At 51.0% G+C, this 19659-nt stretch overlaps 1 protein-coding gene across 2 annotated transcripts in view; it reads right to left on the bottom strand.

The window, feature by feature from the left end:
* LOC138261681 (D-serine dehydratase-like) overlaps positions 1-19161 on the bottom strand; it is a 496726-nt gene extending 477565 nt beyond the window's left edge. The window contains exon 1 of one of the 2 annotated variants that reach the window (XM_069210927.1): positions 19046-19161. The gene's annotated coding sequence lies outside the window, so the exon portion shown is untranslated. The remainder of the gene's footprint in view (positions 1-19045) is intronic. The other variant, XM_069210928.1, reaches the window with a different exon arrangement.
* Positions 19162-19659: the final 498 nt, after the last annotated feature.

The raw sequence follows: 19659 nt of genomic DNA, 5'->3' as shown, positions 1-19659 counted from the left end.
TGAAACAACACTATATTAAGACCTCGCTGACCAACATACTATGGCTACCATGCAAGAACAGACCCAACCCGAACACCATACTCCCACTCAACAGCAGTACTCTTAGACTACTGGTAAATGACAACCTGTATCCATGGCCTGCCCTCAATCCCATCCCTCATGACCTGGTTACTCACAACCCAGGGTTTCTAGCAGGCCTGCTGGATCTAGATTTATTCCACTGAATGACAGGAACCCACCACAACTTAGACTTCTATATGGAAGTGATACTAGCTGATACATCAACTTGCATTGAAAAATTCCATCTCCAATCACATAACGAATATAGACTAACCCAAGCTCTGTATTGGATGATGGATAGAGAAATTCCAGCTGAAGTACTTATAGACAAGACCCAATGGAGCAGCTGTTCCATAATAAAAACAAAGAAAACAGGACCTTCACTACTATATATAGCATTTAATCAATCATATATGACGGTCCCACACCCCCACTTACACCTCTGCATAGAATAGGGACAAAGGCCGAGAAAAATCAGAATAAACATGGGGACGGATATGAATAAGGGCAGCAAATGCATGTATTTGCGTGAATCAGAGAAAAAACATATGATCTTCTAATCAGAAGATATCTCATGCCCATTAGACTGAAGGCAATCATGGGTGCATCCGACCTCAGTTGGAGAGGATGTGCTGAAAGAGGGGATTCAGTACAAAAGTGGTTGAAATGACCCATGGCTCGTACCTACTGGGAGAAGATAATACCGAAGGTGGAAGCGATTATGAAAGTGATACACACAATGGATCCCTTATCCCTTTGCTAGAGGTCCTGGGTAAAATTCAGTATACCCACTGACAACACCATCTGGTAAACTCATAATTCATCGGCTATTGTCAGTTCATTTTGGAAACAAGCCAGACACAAATTAAAGTCACAGCATTAATATACAGCACTCCATACAAATTCGAGAAAACATGGGCTATATTCCAAATCAATGTAAAGACGTGCAAGAGGTATAGTAGAGGCCTCCACCAGCAGACTGCACATCCTTTAACGTTCAAGAATGGACAGATTGTCCTCAATCCCAGAGACCAACTCTTCAGATGGGTAAACAGGACTCATTACTTATCCCCAATCCCATCACTCATAACAGGAGCACAATACTTGCTCCCCTCATAGACTAAGACCTGGGGCTCTCCCATCTACACCTCATGCATCTCATATACTCGCAGTTCTTTGTAAGAAGTAATTTTGACTTTGGAAAATTTAGTCAATATGTTGCTCATGTATACTTATGGACTTTTTATATACTTGAATGACGATGTATGCATTAATCCTGTGGAAATAAAAGTTGTTTTTATTTTTTATTAACAAATAATGAAAGTAACAATTAACCAATATATTCATTGATATAATTAGCACTTAAAAATTAAACTACATAAAAATGTGTTATGAATTATAAACAATAATTGACATTAAAAAAAAGCTTTGCACCCTCAATCCCTACAAACCCAACAACCTACTACAAATAAATGTCTGATTAAATTTCATATAAAAACTTACAAACAATACTAAAGCAAATGAAACCCAAATACCATTATAACACTAATAACGTAAGACACTGATAGAAATTATATTTATTAAACTAATTAAAAAACAAAAATGTATACAACAATATTAAATAAAAGTAAGTTATACTCAACTATATATAGGGAAAAGCTATTAAATACTTTCACTGCTTAATCTTACCTTCTGGTTCCACAATACTTTTGACAAGATCTTAGTAAACCATGATATTTTCACACAATATTTTGTTGGAATACCATCCTAGATGGCAGCCTGCGGTTTATCTTTCCGAGATGTGTGTCCTGTTCCTCACTGGTTTAAATACTGGCAGGACCAACTGAGTCGTTCATATTTTTAACGTCCTCAAAATCATAAAATTTGGATACAGTAATGATAAAAGCCGTATCTCGAATTGGGCAATAGGCATCAGGGGCATTTCAGAATGATCATTCTGCATTCAATGCAATAAAATTCTGTCATACTTCCTATAAATACATAAAGGATTGCCGCAGTGCATTTGTGTGTTGTTCCCTCTGTCAAACCCTCAAAACAGATGCAATTTGAGATACAAAGGACTGTCCGCATCCCCATTTGCATCACAAATGTGTGGAGTTTCTGTGTCAGAATCGTGCACTAGCAGAATACAAAAAAATGGAGTCTGCAGACTGTGCTTTTTGTGATGTAAATTCGTTCAGCAGTTTTGTATAGTAATAAAAATGTATATTTTGGCAGTTGGGCTTCAGAGAGTCTGAGACTCTCAGGGGAGCACCAATTTACAAAAATAGAGGGTTCTGATTGGCCCAGGGGGCTTTACTTCCCTTGGGCCATGTCGCTCCTGCAGGAGTGAGACTCCAGTGAGCGCACGTTCTGACAAGCTGCTGGCAACATGAGAAAAGTGTTGCTGGCAGCCATTATAGGACCCATATCCTGAAGCTCTATATCTATATCTATATATTTAGGCAGGGTAGGGATAACATGACCCCCTAGTTCTTAAGAGGGTGGGGGACCCAGAGGGACCTCCGTGCCAAAAAAAGAGCAAGAAATAAATTGTAAAACATGCTGCTTTTCCTCAGACTATTGCAGGTCCAGGAAAATTAAAAAAAGCAAAAATAAAAAGCAAAAGGGTGGCTGGGCCGCATTTATTCATTATAAGCCCTGCAGAGCCGACCTTTGGGGCCAATATTATTCATGTTAAGGGGGCTGCACAACCTTCCTTCCCATGCCTGCAGAGACCCCAGAGAGCTCACCCCATGGCAGACATTTATTTTTATGGGGGAGAGGGCCAGGCGGCCCCTCTCCACGAGAGGTCCTAGTGGACCCACCCCCAGGGCCGATATTCAATTTTATAGGGAGGGAGTCAGGACGGGCCCCCTTCCAAAGCCAAAAGGCCTGTGGGGAGCCCACACCAGGAGATGAAAATGCACAATATGTGGAGGGGGCCAGGCGGCCCCTCTCCCAGAGCCCAAGACTGCCCCTGGAAGCCCACCCCGGGGTTGATTCCTTTAAGGGAGAGGGGCCACACAACCCCTCTCTGAGCCATTAATAGCTGTGGGGACCCCATCCCACAGAGCCAGCTCACAGGCTAAGTCCCTGCGGGCCCACCCCCCAGACATAGCAGTTTCTCTGCTCACACCAGCATGGGCAGGAAAACCTGTGCTTGCTCTCGCTTGGTAGAGCATTTTTAAATCTGTCAAGCGGGAGAAAACACCAAGGTGGTCATTACAACCCTGGCGGACGGTGTTAAAGCGGGGGTAAGACCGCCAACAGGCCGGCGGTAAACAATTTGCAATTATGACCGTGGCGGAAACCGCCAACAAAGACAGCCACTTTAACACTCAGACCGCCACAGCGGTACAAGCAAACAGCGCAGCGGTCACCGCCAACAGACAGGCGGGAGACAATGTACCACCCACACTATTATGACAGGCCAATCCGCCACCTTTTCCGGGGCGGATTCACTGCGGATAAAAACACGGCGGAAACAGGAATTCCGAAGGGAAAGCGCTCACCTCTACACACCCCACGAGGAACGAGGACACCATGGACCCGGAACTCCAAATTCTACCTGCGATAGTCTTCCTGCTCCTCTACCAGGAGCACGAACTCCGGCGGCGAAGACCACGGTGAGTACTGCACCTACGACACAGGGGAGGGGGGAGGGAAAAACAGGGACACACACATGCAAAACGCAACACCCCCACCCTCACCCACTACAACACACACACACTAATGCATATTAATACATCACAGTTACACCCCCCAAACCCTTCCGGAAGAATGCAAAGACAATAGAAAATGAGTGTAACCATTGTAATATATTAAAATCAAGTAGGCAGAAATATATATATATACACAATTTACAAAATATATACTAAGCATAGTAGTCCAGGTAGTGCTCCAATTAAGTCCGTGGAACACTGAGTCCACACGGTATGGGCGAGGCCCACACAAGATCCCCGACCATGACGGAGAGAACACTGCAGAGGCATCAGAGAGCAACTAAACAGGCACCTCAGGGGGAGGGAAAGGGGGGGCACCTCAGCCGGTTGAGTGCACGACGCCAAATATCCACAAGGGGGCCACATGCCCACTGTTCAATCCTGGGGAGTGCAAAGCCATAGTCTCTCAAGTCTCTACAGTGGGTGGGTTACCCACTGCCATATCCTGGGGAGTGCAAAGCCACAGTCTCTCAAGCCTCTACAGTGGGTGGCTTGCCCACTGTTCAGTCCTGGGGAGTGCAAAGCCACAGTCTCTCAAGTGTCTACAGTGGGTGGCTTGCCCACTGTTCCATCCTGAAGAGTGCAAAGCCACAGTCTCTCAAGTCTCTACAGTGGGTGGCTTGCCCACCGTTCCATCCTGGGGAGTGCAAAGCCACAGTCTCTCAAGTGGATAACAGTCTCCACTGGTTCTGGAGGGGACATGGTGCCCAGAGTGCTTCATCATGCCAAGGACTGAGTTAGTGGATGTATCTTTCCACTGGTTCTGGAGGGGGCCTTGTGCCCAGAGTGCTTCATCCTGCCAAGGACAGAGGTAGTGGATGCCTTTCTCCACTGGTTCTGGAGGGGGCTTTGTGCCCAGAGTGCTTCACCCTGCCAAGGACTGAGGTAGTGGATGTATCTCTCCACTGGTTCTAGAGGGGGCCTTGTGCCCAGAGTGCTTCATCGTGCCAAGGACAGAGGTAGTGGATGTGATTCTCCAATGGTTCTAGAGGGGGCTTTGTGCCCAGAGTGCTTCATACTGCCAAGGACAGAGGCAGTGGATGTATATCTCCACTGGTTCTGGAGGAAGCCTTGTGCCCAGAGTGCTTCTTCCTGCCAAGGACTGAGGTAGTGGATGCCTTTCTCCACTGGTTCTGGAGGGGGCCTTGTGCCCAGAGTGCTTCATCCTGCCAAGGACAGAGGTAGTGGATGTGATTCTCCACTGGTTCTGGAGGGGGCATGGTGCCCAGAGTGCTTCATTCTCCCCGTGAGGGACTCGGTAGCGTCCGTGCCCTTGGCGCTCATGGGCCAGAGGTGCTTGAGGCGGCGGTGCCCTGTTCAGCGGTGCTTGAGACGGCAGTGCCCTGTTCAGCGGTGCTTGAGACGGCGGTGCCCTGTTCAGCGGTGCTTGAGACGGCGGTGCCCTGTTCAGCGGTGCTTGAGACGGCGGTGCCCTGTTCAGCGGTGCTTGAGACGGCGGTCTCAATTGCAGGGACCGTCATGGCCCAGCGTGGCTTTTGCTGACGGTCCTTCATGGCCCAGCGGGGCTTGTGCTGGCGGTGGCCTCCTGGGCAGCGGGGATGATGGCTGTCTTCTCGGCTGTGCTGCTCTTCCCAGACTTGCCGGGTTTCTTGTGGCTCTTCCCCACCTTGGAAGGTGTCACAGCTGACTCCACACTCCCACCGAGACCCCTGGGAGCGGCTTTGGTGGCTGGAGTCTTCCCCCTCTCCCGCCGGGCACTAGCCAACTTCTGATGCTTCACAGGTGGGGGACTGTCTGTGCTGTGGCTCCGTGCCACACTGGCTGCCCTGGTGGCCGGTGCACTCCAGATTCCGGTAACTACAGGCACCACTGGCCCCGGAGATGTTGTGGCTGAGGTGCTAGTTCTGGACCTATGAGACGGACAGGGAGGGGGAGGTGTGGGAAAGAGGTCAAGGTTGGACAGGAAAAGTTTTTTTGACACACTGGGACGGGTAGCTGGAGTGGGTTTGGGAGTGGAGGAAGAGGTTGTGGTTGTAGGAGGTGTTAGTTTGCTGACTTTGGGTGAAGGTGCATGCGCTGGAGGCTGTCGTGAGGTGGATGGCTGTTGGGTGGGTGTTTGCCTGCGTTTGTGTATCTTCGGAGGGGGCGTAACAGACACACTGGGAGAGGACACAGGGGATGTGTGAATGGTAGTGGGGGTGGTGACTGCACATGAGCGGGGTATGGTGGTGGGTGTGCTGGAGAGGGACGTAGTGGCTGTAGAGGTAGTGCATGCAGGTGTGAGTGTAGATGAGACTGGGAGGGAGGAGGGAGACGAGGAGGAGGGGGAAACAGTGGAGGCAGTGGATGTTGGCATGTCTGCATGAGTGTGATGCTTGCGTGAGTGCCTGTGGGATGTGTGGTGCTTATGTTTGCCTGAGCTTCCCTTGTGTGTTGACATGTGTACATGCTGGTCTGTAGGTGTGCTTGGGATAGGCTGAGGTACAGGGGATTGGGTTGGGGTGGAGGAAGTTGGAGGGGGGAGGCTAGACACAGGGACAATAGCTGCCATCAGTGCTGAGGCCAGAGTCTGAAAAGCTCGCTGAAGGGCCGCCTGACCAGAATGAATGCCCTCCAGGAATGCATTTGTTTGTTGCAACTCCCTTTCTACACCCTGGATGGCATTCAAAATGGTAGACTGCCCAACAGTGAGGGACCGGAGGAGGTCAATGGCCTCCTCACTGAGGGCAGCAGGGGTGACTGGGGCAGATCCTGAGGTGCCTGGGGCGAAGGTGATGTCCACCCTCCCGGGTGAGCGGGCACAGGGCGAAGGCTGAGGGGCTGCTGGGAGGGCAGTGCTGGAAGGGGGGGTGGCGGCTGTACCTATAGATGAGGGAGGCACAGATGTTGCCGTCACCACAAGGGAGCTCCCATCAGAGGACGAGTCCGTGTCACTGGTGTCAGCTCCTGTCCCCACCGTGGAGCTCCCCTCGCCCTCCGTCCCACTGGTGAAGTCCGATTCCGTAGTGTGGCCCTCCATGGCCATGTGGGATGCAGCCCCCTGGTGCTCCGGTGCCACTGCTCCTCCGTCTGATGATGCTAATGCACACAAGAACAGGGAGACAACAAACAGGGGGGGGGACGACACAAGAAAGACATGTTGAGTGCATGCATTACCGCTACCGTTAGCGGACACGACAGACACAGAAGCCCCCTGCACTACGCCGCGCTCTTGGGCTCCACTGTTCAATTCCTGGGAAATGGCCTACACGGCTATGGATGAAATCTGCACACATAGATGACACAGGGGCATGACTAGGTGTAGTTGTCACTCTACAGAGGTGGGGTGGGGTGCCACATGGCCTGCCTTACGGAGGGACCTTGCCTACGGAACTCGCCCTGGCCTAAGGAAACCCACAGCCCACCTCCCCCACCCAGACCCCTCCACTGTGCGTAAAGTCAGCAGCATGCGAGTGTACTCAACCCCTTGTGTCTGCTGTGATGCCCTCAAGCGCCCATCCAACTCCGGGTACGCCACCGCCAGGATCCTGAACATCAGGGGGGTCATGGTGCGACGGGCACCCCTCCCACGTTGGGAGGCCATCCCCAGCTGAGCCTCCGCCATCTTCTTGCTCCAGCTGTGAATGTCCTCCCATCTTTTACGGCAGTGGGTGCTCCGTCTGTGGTAGACCCCCAGGGTCCAGATGTCCTTGGCGATGGCACGCCAAATATGTTTTTTCTGGTGGGAGCTGACCTACATGATTTGTACAGGGGAAAGAGAAAGTTATTACCAACTGCACCGTCAAAGTGATTGGCCCCCATCCCTACCCTTGCCATGTGGCACATGCACTCACCGTCGTTTCATGCACGCTGCACTCTCCCCCCTTCCTTCTTACATCCACCCCTCTCCACACAGGCATAGCCCATATATCATGCTCCCAGTGTACTTACCTGTTTGTCTGGAGGACCGTAGAGTAGCGTGTACTGGGGGAGGACCCCGTCCACGAGTTTCTCCAACTCCGATGTGAAGGCAGGGTCCCTTTCCCCAGACACTCGAGCCATTGTCTCTTCCAGACCGAGGTCACAGCAGCACTTGCAGTGTAGGTCCTCTCCTGTCGAAGATCAGGTATCGAGTGATTGAACAGATAGAAAATGGCGGTCACGTCTGCGGCGGCGCGTACCGTCACCATCGGCGTAATCGTCATTGGCTCCTGCGACCCATAGGGTCCAATGCTAACCAATGCAGCATTGCGCCGCGGTCTTCGACCGCCTACCACGACGGTGTACAACGCCAGCGCAGTTGCCTCACAGCCCATTGTCCCATTTCAGGGGCCCACATGGCTTCATTTTCAACTGCATCACACATACCTAGGCCTAAACTCAACACACATGCAGGCCACTTTTTGAGTATGAATGGTGTTCTGTGTAAGCTGTGGGTACGTACCTTTGAGTTGTTTGACTCTGTGCTCACTGTTGTCCTTCATAGGCACCGTCCGCTGGGACATGTGAGGAGATGGCGGCATCCTCCGGTGTACCGACCGTTGGTGGACCTGTCGACAATGGAGGAAAGACATGTTATAATCACATACAGGCTTGACCGTGCCACAATCCAGGAACTGTGTACCCAATTGGAGCCAGACCTGATGTCAGCTATCCGCCATCCCACAGGAATCCCCCCTCAAGTGCAGGTGCTGTCAGTGCTCCATTTCCTTGCAAGTGGGTCATTTTAAACAACAGTGGCCATAGAATCAGGGATGTCTCAGCCTATGTTTTCCGACGTGTTGTCCAGAGTGTTGTCTGCCCTGCTGAAACACGTGCAGTGCTACATCGTGTTCCCTCAGGTGGAGGATTTGTCTACAGTGAAAGGGGATTTCTATGCCCTGGGACATATCCCCAACATCATAAGTGCCACTGATGGGACCCATGTGGCTTTGGTCCCCCCCCCACAGGAGTGAACAGGTGTACAGAAACCGGAAGAGTTATCATTCGATTAATGTACAGATGGTATGTTTGGCAGACCAGTACATCTCCCATGTGAATGCCATGTTCCCTGGCTCAGTGCATGACGCTTACATCCTGCGGAATAGCAGCATCCCTTATGTGATGGGTCAACCCCAGAGGCACCATGTGTGGCTATTAGTTGAGCACCTGGAAGCAAGTCAGTGGGAATGGTTGTCTGGGTCTGGGGATATCCCTCCAGGTTAGTGTGTGTCTAACAGTTGTCCCTCGCCATTTGTAGGTGACTCTGGTTACCCCAACCTGTCATGGCTACTGACCCCAGTGAGGAATCCCAGGACAAGGGCAGAGGAACGCTACAATGAGGCCCATGGGCGAACTAGGAGGGTGATCAAGCGGACCTTCGGCCTCCTGAAGACCAGGTTCAGGTGCCTCCATATGACAGGTGGATCCCTATTCTACTCACCAAAGAAGGTGTGCCAGATCATCGTGGCCTGCTGTATGCTTCACAACTTGGCTTTGCGACGACAGGTGCCCTTTCTGCAGGAGGATGGTCCAGCTGCCAGTTGCAGCTGTGGAGCCTGTGGACAGTGAAGACGAGGAAGCAGAGGAAGAAGACATGGACAACAGGGACTCAGTGATCCAGCAATATTTCCAGTGAAACATAGGTAAGGATACAAACCTGCCTACTACATGTACTTAAACACTACTGCCTCTCTACTGTTTGTCGTTTTCACCCAGTGTATGGTCACTGAGTTGTCACTTTCCCTTACGATTTCACAGATCTGGATCCCACAGTGTGACATCTGCTTTGATTCCTCATGGACTAGAGCTGTGTGACATAGGTATGTTGACATTACAAATGTGTAGGAAGTTGGCTCTGTATGTCCAAGGGTTCCCCTTAGAGGTAAGATAGTGGCAAAAAGAGATAATACTAATGCTCTATTTTGTGGTAGTGTGGTCGAGCAGTAGGCTTATCAAAGGAGTAGTGTTAAGCATTTGTTGTACATACACACAGGCAATAAATGAGGAACACACACTCAGAGACAAATCCAGCCAATAGGTTTTGTTATAGAAAAATATATTTTCTTAGTTTATTTTAAGAACCACAGGTTCAAATTCTACATGTAATATCTCATTTGAAAGGTATTGCAGGTAAGTACTTTAGGAACTTTGAATAATTACAGTAGCATATATACTTTTCACATAAGACACAAATAGCGGTTTTAAAAGTGGACACAGTGCAATTTTCACAGTTCCTGGGGGAGGTAAGTTATTGTTAGTTTTAGCAGGTAAGTAAATCACTTACAAGTCTCAGGTTTGGGTCCAAGGTAGCCCACCGTTGGGGGTTCAGAGCAACCCCAAAGTTACCACACCAGCAGCTCAGGGCCGGTCAGGTGCAGAGGTCAAAGAGGTGCCCAAAACACATAGGCTTCAATGGAGAGAAGGGGGTGCCCCGGTTCCGGTCTGCCAGCAGGTAAGTACCCACGTCTTCGGAGGGCAGACCAGGGGGGTTTTGTAGGGCACCGGGGGGGACACAAGTCAGCACAAAAAGTACACCCTCAGCAGCGCGGGGGCGGCCGGGTGCAGTGTGTAAACAAGCGTCGGGTTCTCTGTAGGTTTCAATGGGAGACCAAGGGGTCTCTTCAGCGGTGCAGGCAGGCAAGGGGGGGGCTCCTCAGGGTAGCCACCACCTGGGCAAGGGAGAGGGCCTCCTGGGGGTCACTCCTGCACAGAAGTTCCGTTCCTTCAGGTGCTGGGGGCTGCGGGTGCAGGGTCTTTTCCAGCCGTCGGGACTTTAGGTTCAGGCAGTCGCGGTCAGGGGGAGACTCGGGATTCCCTCTGCAGGCGTCGCTGTGGGGGCTCTGGGGGGACAACTTTGGTTACTCACGGTCTTGGAGTCGCCGGAGGGTCCTCCCTGAGATGTTGGTTCTCCACCAGTCGAGTCGGGGTCGCCGGGTGCAGTGTTGCAAGTCTCACGCTCCTTGCGGGGAGTTGCAGGGGTCTTTAAATCTGCTCCTTTGAAACAAAGTTGCAGTCTTTTTGGAGCAGGGCCGCTGTCCTCGGGAGTTTCTTGTCTTTCTTGAAGCAGGGCAGTCCTCTGAGGATTCAGAGGTCGCTGGTCCTTTGGAAAGCGTCGCTGGAGCAGGTTTCTTTGGAAGGCAGGAGACAGGCCGGTAGGACTGGGGCCAAAGCAGTTGGTGTCTTCTGTTCTTATTCTGCAGGGGTTTTTCAGCTCAGCAGTCCTCTTCTTCTTGTAGTTTCAGGAATCTAAATTCTTAGGTTCAGGGAAGCCCTTAAATACTAAATTTAAGGGTGTGTTTAGGTCTGGGGGGTTAGTAGCCAATGGCTACTAGCCCTGAGGGTGGGTACACCCTCTTTGTGCCTCCTCCCAAGGGGAGGGGGTCACATTCCTATCCCTATTGGGGGAATCCTCCATCTGCAAGATGGAGGATTTCTAAAAGTTAGAGTCACTTCAGCTCAGGACACCTTAGGGGCTGTCCTGACTGGCCAGTGACTCCTCCTTGTTATTCTCATTATTTCTCCTGGACTTGCCGCCAAAAGTGGGGGCTGTGTCCAGGGGGCGGGCATCTCCACTAGCTGGAGTGCCCTGGGGCATTGTAACACGAAGCTTGAGCCTTTGAAGCTCACTGCTAGGTGTTACAGTTCCTGCAGGGGGGAGGTGTGAAGCACCTCCACCCAGAGCAGGCTTTGTTTCTGTCGTCAGAGAGCACAAAGGCTCTCACCGCATGAGGTCAGAAACTCGTCTCTCAGCAGCAGGCTGGCACAGACCAGTCAGTCCTGCACTGAACAATTGGGTAAAATACAGGGGGCATCTCTAAGATGCCCTCTGTGTGCATTTTTTAATAAATCCAACACTGGCATCAGTGTGGGTTTATTATTCTGAGAAGTTTGATACTAAACTTCCCAGTATTCAGTGTAGCCATTATGGAGCTGTGGAGTTCGTTTTTGACAGACTCCCAGCCCATATACTCTTATGGCTACCGTGCACTTACAATGTCTAAGGTTTTGCTTAGACACTGTAGGGGCATAGTGCTCATGCACATATGCCCTCACCTGTGGTATAGTGCACCCTGCCTTAGGGCTGTAAGGCCTGCTAGAGGGGTGACTTACCTATGCCACAGGCATTGTGAGGTTGGCATGGCACCCTGAGGGGAGTGCCATGTCGACTTACTCGTTTTGTCCTCACTAGCACACACAAGCTGACAAGCAGTGTGTCTGTGCTGAGTGAGGGGTCCCCAGGGTGGCATAAGATATGCTGCAGCCCTTAGAGACCTTCCCTGGCATCAGGGCCCTTGGTACCAGGGGTACCAGTTACAAGGGACTTACCTGGGTGCCAGGGTTGTGCCAATTGTGGAGACAATGGTACATTTTAGGTGAAAGAACACTGGTGCTGGGGCCTGGTTAGCAGGGTCCCAGCACACTTCTCAGTCAAGTCAGCATCAGTATAAGGCAAAAAGTGGGGGGTAACTGCAACAGGGAGCCATTACTTTACAAAATGAAAGAGCTTTTTTCCACAGTTATTGCTAATACAGTATTCCGAAATCACAGACAAACTCCAGATTGTTTTGCGCTTTAAGGGTGTTTTAGTTCTCAAAATTGGAGGGGGTAGCAAAATGGTGAGGGGTGATGGCGGAGGAATGTCCATGGCAGTGTCCAGTCAATTAGTCTCACAGGTACATTGCCCAAATGGGCATAGGAAGTGGAGCTGGGGCAGTTTAAGTATGGACAGGGTGACGAAGTGGGACAGTAGGATGACAATCAGGATGGTCTCATTTCTTGGCGGGGTCTGGCATCGTTCTCTGTCTTGTTCCTGGATCTCAGGGACCGTTTGCGAGGTGGTTCTCCCTCTGCAGGGGGTGGGGTGCTGGTGTGATGGTCCTGTGGCGGTGACTCCTGTCCACTAGCGCCAGCAGAGGTGGTGGGCAGTTCATCGTCCAGGCTAGTGTCAGGGGCCCCTTGCAGTGCCACAGTGTCCCTCCTGGTAATGAGTACTTCCTTCAGCACCCCTACGATGGTGCCCAGGGTGGAATTGATGGCTGAGTTCCTCCCTGAAGCCCATATACTGTTCCTCCTGCAGGCCCTGGGTCTCCTGAAACTTGGCCAGTACCGTTGCCATCGTCTCCTGGGAGTGGTGGTAGGCTCCCATGATGGAGGAGAGGGCCTCGTGGAGAGTGGGTTCCCTGGTCCTGTCCGCCCTCTGTCACACAGCAGCCCTCCCAGTTCCCCTGTGTTCCTGGGCCTCCGTCCCCTGGACCGTGTGCCCACTACCACTGCCCCCAGGTCCCTGTTGTTGGGGTGGTGGGTTAGCCTGGGTTCCCTGTAGTGGTGGATACACTGCTGATTGACGTGTCCTGGGGACAGAGGTATGGGCCCACTGGGTGGGTGCTGTGCTGGTGTTTCCAGAGGGGGGAAGCTCTGTAGTGGCCTGTGACTGGGTGTGGGGAACCGACAGTCCCGAGGTCCCCGATGGGCCGGGCTGGTCATCTTGATCCAGTTGGACAGAGGTGCTGTCATCACTGTGGGCCTCTTCTGTTGGTGGTGTGGACATGTGTGGACCCTCCTGTCCGGTGACGTTGGGTAGGGGTCCTGCAGGGGTATAAAGGCATGATTATTGCATCTGTGTGTGTCAAGGTGTGCAATGGGTGGGTGACTATGTACCCCAGTGCTAGCATTCCTGTGTGGGACCTTGTGTGTATATGGTTTAGGGGGGTGTATGAGCATGTGCAGTGGGCATGCTTTAGTGATGGGTGTCCATGCTTTGGTGTTGCATGCAGGGTTTGGTGTTGGGATGTGTGGTTTGTGATGTTGGGACATTTGTGAGGAGTAGGAGTGATGGGGGTGAGGGCGAGGGTGGGGGTACGTGATAGCATGCAGGTAGGGTGGGGGATGTAATAGTAAAGCTTTGACTTACCAGAATCCAGAATCCATTCCTCCACCAACTCCTGTGAGGCCCTCAGGATGCAGAATCACCAAGACCTGCTCCTCCGATGATGTTAGTTGTGGGGGAGGAGGTGGGGGTCCGCCGCCAGTCTGCTGAACCGCCAGGTAGTGTCTTGAGACCACGGAACGCACCTTCCCCCCTAGGTCGTTCCACCTGTTCCTAATGTCCTCCCGATTTCTTGGGTGTTGTCCCACTGCGTTGACCCTGTCCACTATTCTTCGCCATAGCTCCATCTTCCTAGCTATAGAGGTGTGCCGCACCTGTGATCCGAATAGCTGTCGCTCTACCTGGACGATTTCCTCCACCATGACCCTGAGCTCCTGAGTGGTGTAAGTGAAACGTGGGGTGGTGATAAGTGTGCTGATATGTAGTGGGGTGTTGTGTGAGGTGCGTGGAAGTTATGTGGGTGATGGTGTTGTGTGCCTGTGGATGCTCGTGTTGTTGCTGGTGGTGTCTCTCTCTGGCTTTCGTTCGTGATTTGTGGTCGTAAGGGTTTGTGGGTGATGTGGGTGTGTGTTTTATATTGTATTGAGTGTGTGGGAGTGGTGTGTGTATCTGTATCAGGTGTGTGTATTTCGAATTGTCCAATGTGTTTGTGTTTTGTATATGTGTGTGTATTTTGAGCGCAGCGGTGTGTACCGCCAATGGAATACCACGGTTGAATGACCGCCACGTGGATTCGTGGGTCATGATAGTGTGGGTGTATTTTTGTTGGCGTGACGGTGGAGGTTTTGTTTTCGCCAGTTTATCACTGACCTTTGGTGTGGCGGACTTGTGTGGGTGTCTAGATTTTGGCGGATTCCGAACTGTGGGTCATAATAGCTGTGGCGGAATTCCGCGGCCGTGTGGTGGCGGTCTTCTGCACGGCGGTAAGCGGCTTTTACCGCCAATGTCATTATGAGGGCCCAAGTCTGCTCCCAGCTGGGGGGGGAAGAAGTGCTCTTGCCCCGTGGGAGTGGACTTTAAATCTGTTTCCCTGCCCACAGTAAAGCAGACAGACAGATCCAAATATTGCTCACACCTGCAGTGAGCTGGATTACTAGCTGCTCCCTGGCGACGAGAGCAATGCTAGATCCCGCTGGATGTGGGGAGCTGGCTGTGGCTCTGGGGACTTTGGGGCTCCTCTTGTAACCTCCAACAACATTGTGGTGGGGGCCCAGGGTGGTCACCCACGTTTCCTTGCGTGTGCATGGGAAGATGGGTGCCCTGGGGCCAAAATCGGCCTGGAGAGGGGGGTCACATGCCCCTCTCCCCATTGAATTTGTTGCTAGGCCCCAGGGGATGGGGTTCCCGGGGCCAAAGTCGGCCTGGGGAGGGGGTGCACATGTCCCCCATAAAAACTGTCAGTGGTCTCGGAAAATGGGGTTCCCATGACTGAAATCAGCCTGGGGGGGTGAATGCCCCATCATCCCCTTCAAAATTGCACTGGGCCCCGGGGGGTGGGGTTGGGGTCCCCAGGGCCAAGATCAGCCAAGGGAGGGGGGCTAAATGCCCTACTCCATCAAAAAATTGTGGCTTGCCCTGGGGGATGGGTTCCTCAAGGCTGAAGTCGGCTCCGGGAGTGTAGCCGTTTGCCCCTACCCTTTAAATATGGAGGAAAAAAAAAAAACACTGCCTTGGGGGATGGGATCCCTAGAGCCAACTCCCCTTCGGTTGCGTGCAGATTTGTGTTGGCTGATTAGTGGGGGAGAAGGGGGCACGGAGGGGTGCAGCGCCGCAGCCAACCCCGTTCTGCACACCGCCTTTTGCAGTGGGCAGTTGCATTTACATATGGCAACTAGGCATAACTTTACGATTAAAAAAAAACTAGAAATTCACTGAACAAAACAAAGGTTACTGTAATGTAAAAGTTAGGTGTGAAAAGGATCCACTTTTTTCAAGCAACAAAACCTGAGAAATTCACTGAAAAAGACCAAAGGTTAAAGTAATATTATAGTTATGTGAGATCAGTGTTTACATTAACATTTTGAACTAAAAAAAAAAAAATCCACAGAAATTCACCAGTTATAGTTAGCAGCACTAACTATAACCTATGCCCCTGCCATGCACTGTTAATAACCTCACATATGACATAATCTATGGGATAATTTGGGATGTCATAAAACATGTCATGAGTGATGTCATACCGTCAACAAGCAACTGACCCAAATCCTTGAAGACAACAACCTACTCGACCCCTCCCAGTCCGGATTCCGAGCCAACGACAGCACTGAAACCGCCCTCATCGCAGTCACCGATGACCTCAGAACTCTGATGGACAACGGAGAAACAGCCGCCCTCATCCTCCTCGACCTCTCGGCCGCCTTCGACACCGTCTGCCACCGAACCCTAATATCCCGCCTCCGCTCCACCGGTATCCAAGGACAGGCCCTGGACTGGATCACCTCTTTCCTCTCTAACCGCTCCCAAAGAGTCTACCTCCCGCCGTTCCGCTCGAACCCCATCGAGATCATCTGCGGCGTCCCACAGGGATCCTCACTCAGCCCGACTCTCTTCAATGTCTACATGAGCCCCCTCGCCGACATCGCACGCAAACACAACATCAACATCATCTCCTACGCCGACGACACCCAGCTGATACTTTCCCTCACCAAGGACCCTACCATCGCCAAAACCAACCTGCAGGACGGAATGAAAGACGTCGCAGAATGGATGAAACTCAGCCGTCTGAAACTGAACTCAGACAAAACGGAAGTCCTCATACTCGGAAACACCCCGTCCGCCTGGGACAACTCTTGGTGGCCCACGGCCCTGGGCACCACACCTACCCCCTCAGACCACGCACGCAACCTCGGATTCATCCTGGACCCACTTCTCACCATGACCAAACAAGTCAACGCCGTATCCTCTTCCTGCTTCCTCACTCTCCACATGCTCCGAAAGATCTTCTGCTGGATCCTCGCCGACACCAGACAAACTGTGACCCACGCCCTCGTCACAAGCCGCCTGGACTACGGAAACACCCTATACGCAGGAACCACCACAAAATTCCAGAAACGTCTTCAGCGAATACAAAACGCCTCATCCTCGACATACCCCGCAACAGCCACATCTCTGCCCACCTGAGACACCTGCACTGGCTACCGGTCAACAAGAGGATCACCTTCAGGCTCCGCACCCACGCACACAAAGCCCTCCACAACAAGGGACCCGAATACCTCAACCGTCGCCTCAGTTTCTACACGCCCACCCGTCAACTTCGCTCCACCAACCTCGCACTCGCCGCCGTCCCTCGCATCCGCCGCACAACGGCAGGTGGGAAATCCTTCTCCTACCTGGCAGCCAAGACTTGGAACTCCCTCCCCGCCAACCTAAGGACCACCCAGGACCACCTCGCATTCCGTAGGCAGCTCAAGACCTGGCTCTTCGAGCAGCAGTAACTCCCTCCCCTAGCGCCTTGAGACCCTCACGGGTGAGTAGCACGCTTTATAAATATTATTGATTGATTATTGATTGATACGTGAGGTCTTTTGCAGTGCATGGCAGGAGCGCAAGTTCTAGTTCGTGCTGCTAGCTTTAACTAGTGAATTTCTATGGTTACTTTAGATCAAAACGTTAATGTTGTGACTGACAACTTCACTTCACTTTAACCTTCTGTTTTTTCAGTGAATGTCTAAGTTTTTTTTTTTTTTTATCCTTTTATCACACCTAACAATAAAGTTACTTTAACTTTTGTTTTATTCAGTGAAAATATATATAGAATATAAATATTTGTTCGTTAAGTCAGGGATACATATATCTATCTCACATCACTCAGCCAACAAACAGTTAATGGTAGATACCCCTCTGTCTGTGCTTTCTCGCAGAGAACATTGAAATCCAGGGAACTAAGGGCGCCCACTGAGGTAAATTTAAAAGCGATTGTTAGGGGATTCTATTCACTAACAGCCAACTGTGGCCTCTGAGCAGGGCCAGCTTTAGCACTGGTGGCGCCCTGTGTCACAGTCTTTTTAGGCGCTTCCACCCCATGACCACCTCCTCAGATTCCCTCACTACCACCGGGCAAAGCTGCCTTTCATCGCTCCATAGCGCCTCTCATATACATTGCAGTGTTTTAAAGCGCTGGTAATGGCTGGCTGATCCGCTCAGCTATCCACATAAAACATAGGCCCAGATTTAAAAGGGCCTAGTGCCATTGCAACACCACATTAGCTCATTTATTTTACGCTAATGTGGCGTTGGAAGGGCAAAAATGCTGCGCCATATTTGCATTGCGCCACACTGTAACCCCTTGCGCCACATTATGCCTGCGCCAGGCACAATGTATGCAAGAGCTCGGTTCCAGCGCTAGAGGGGGGGTGAAAAAAATGCCACAAAGAAATCTAAGAGATTTCGTTGCGTCATTTTTATCAGCATTTTTAACGCCTGCTAAGAGCAGGCATTAAAGGGAGGCTCCCATTGTTTTCAATGGGCCTCTGGGTGCTTTGCAGGATAAGCATCAACATTTTTTACGCTAATCCTCCAAAGCGCGGGACTAGCATAAAAAAATTATGACGCTAGTACCTCTGTCTACCACCATGGTGCACCGCATTTTAAATACGGTGCACACATGATAGCGTTAGGGGGGGTTGGGCGCAAAAAAGTGGTGCTGCACAAGGTGCAGCAACACTTTTCATAAATCTGCCCCATAGTTCTATTCTTTACATCAGGCATATTAACCCTCTGCACTACTTTATGGTGGGTCAAAACTGCCACTAGACAAAACGCAGCTTTATTAATCACAAGAGTTTTCTTTACATTTTAATGGCTTCCTGAAGGCTAGACGCTCAAGCAACTTTTCTGCAGGTGCTTTTAAATCGCAAGTTTCGTAAGTTATTGCTAAACACAGCGCCCTCCATCAAGGTCAGCACCCGGTGCGGCCGGACCTGTCGCACCGCCCTAAAGCCGGCTTCTGCAGGTGCTTTTAAATCGCAAGTTTCGTAAGTTGTTGCTAAACACAGCGCCCTCCATCCAGGTCAGCACCCGGTGCTAGGCGCCATGCAGATAGGGTTCACTCAGGCACACCCACCTCCGTGCCCTGCAAACAAAACAGCCCTTTGTACCCAGACAATGAACCCCTCTGAGCCAGTGCCCGAGTACTCTGCCCTTTGCCCGTTCGCCATGCGGTACACGTTCACTTTTAACAGTAACATAAATACTAATTGTTCGCGACCCGTGGCATAATTTCGTGGCTCGGATTAGGCAAAACCAAGTCACAAACTGGAAAGTTTCACTTTTTATTATGTATGGACTGCAAAATCCAAGCTTTATAAAAAAACAAAAAACGCAGGCTGTCTTTGGCACGAACTTAACTATTCTACCACCCACCAGCCTGTAAACTACCTAGCGATTTCATTGCAACCAACACGCCTGTCACAGACACCAACAAAGTAAGTTAATACAAATACGCCACAAATACCTTACTCTTAAACCCAGAATGTTCCGATTCGGCTCTACAGGATTCTGTTGCAGCAAAAGCTAGAAGCGCTGTAAAGTGGCTTCCATTTATGCTGTCAAGGAGCAGTCACGTGCTGTGAGCGCTCGAGCAAGCACACTTAAAGGGACAGGCTTGTGATTTTCCTGTCATCCTTGTGTTCTACAACCTGATTAGGTGAGCACAAAATGAAATGGTACTTTACCACCGACTGTATCCTGCACTGTTACACAGAAGCACACCCCTTCGTTCCGGATTACTGGATTAATCGGGAGGTCAACTCATACAATGATACTTGGGGCCAGGGGCTGACTGTAATACGTTTCCTTACACTTTTACTGGTTGGACAAGTAATTGCCCCACCCGCCCCCATCTTTATCTCGCTCTTTTACCAGCTGCATCTTGGCCGTTTCCTTAATCTCTGTACTTACTAGCTGTACCTGCAGTGTTGTAGTACTTGCAGTGCTTTTATATTTGCCACAAATGTGGTTAAGGGACTTTTATTTGCTGTTGTCTAGACTTACTCCACATGACTGACTTGTGCGTACATACCGACTCGGAGGCAGACCCCCGATTTTTGAAGCCAATAGGGCCCTGTG

The sequence above is a fragment of the Pleurodeles waltl genome, chromosome 10 (genome assembly GCF_031143425.1).
Source record: "Pleurodeles waltl isolate 20211129_DDA chromosome 10, aPleWal1.hap1.20221129, whole genome shotgun sequence".
Lineage (NCBI taxonomy): Eukaryota > Metazoa > Chordata > Amphibia > Caudata > Salamandridae > Pleurodeles > Pleurodeles waltl.
This window is presented reverse-complemented; position numbering and strand designations above follow the sequence as displayed.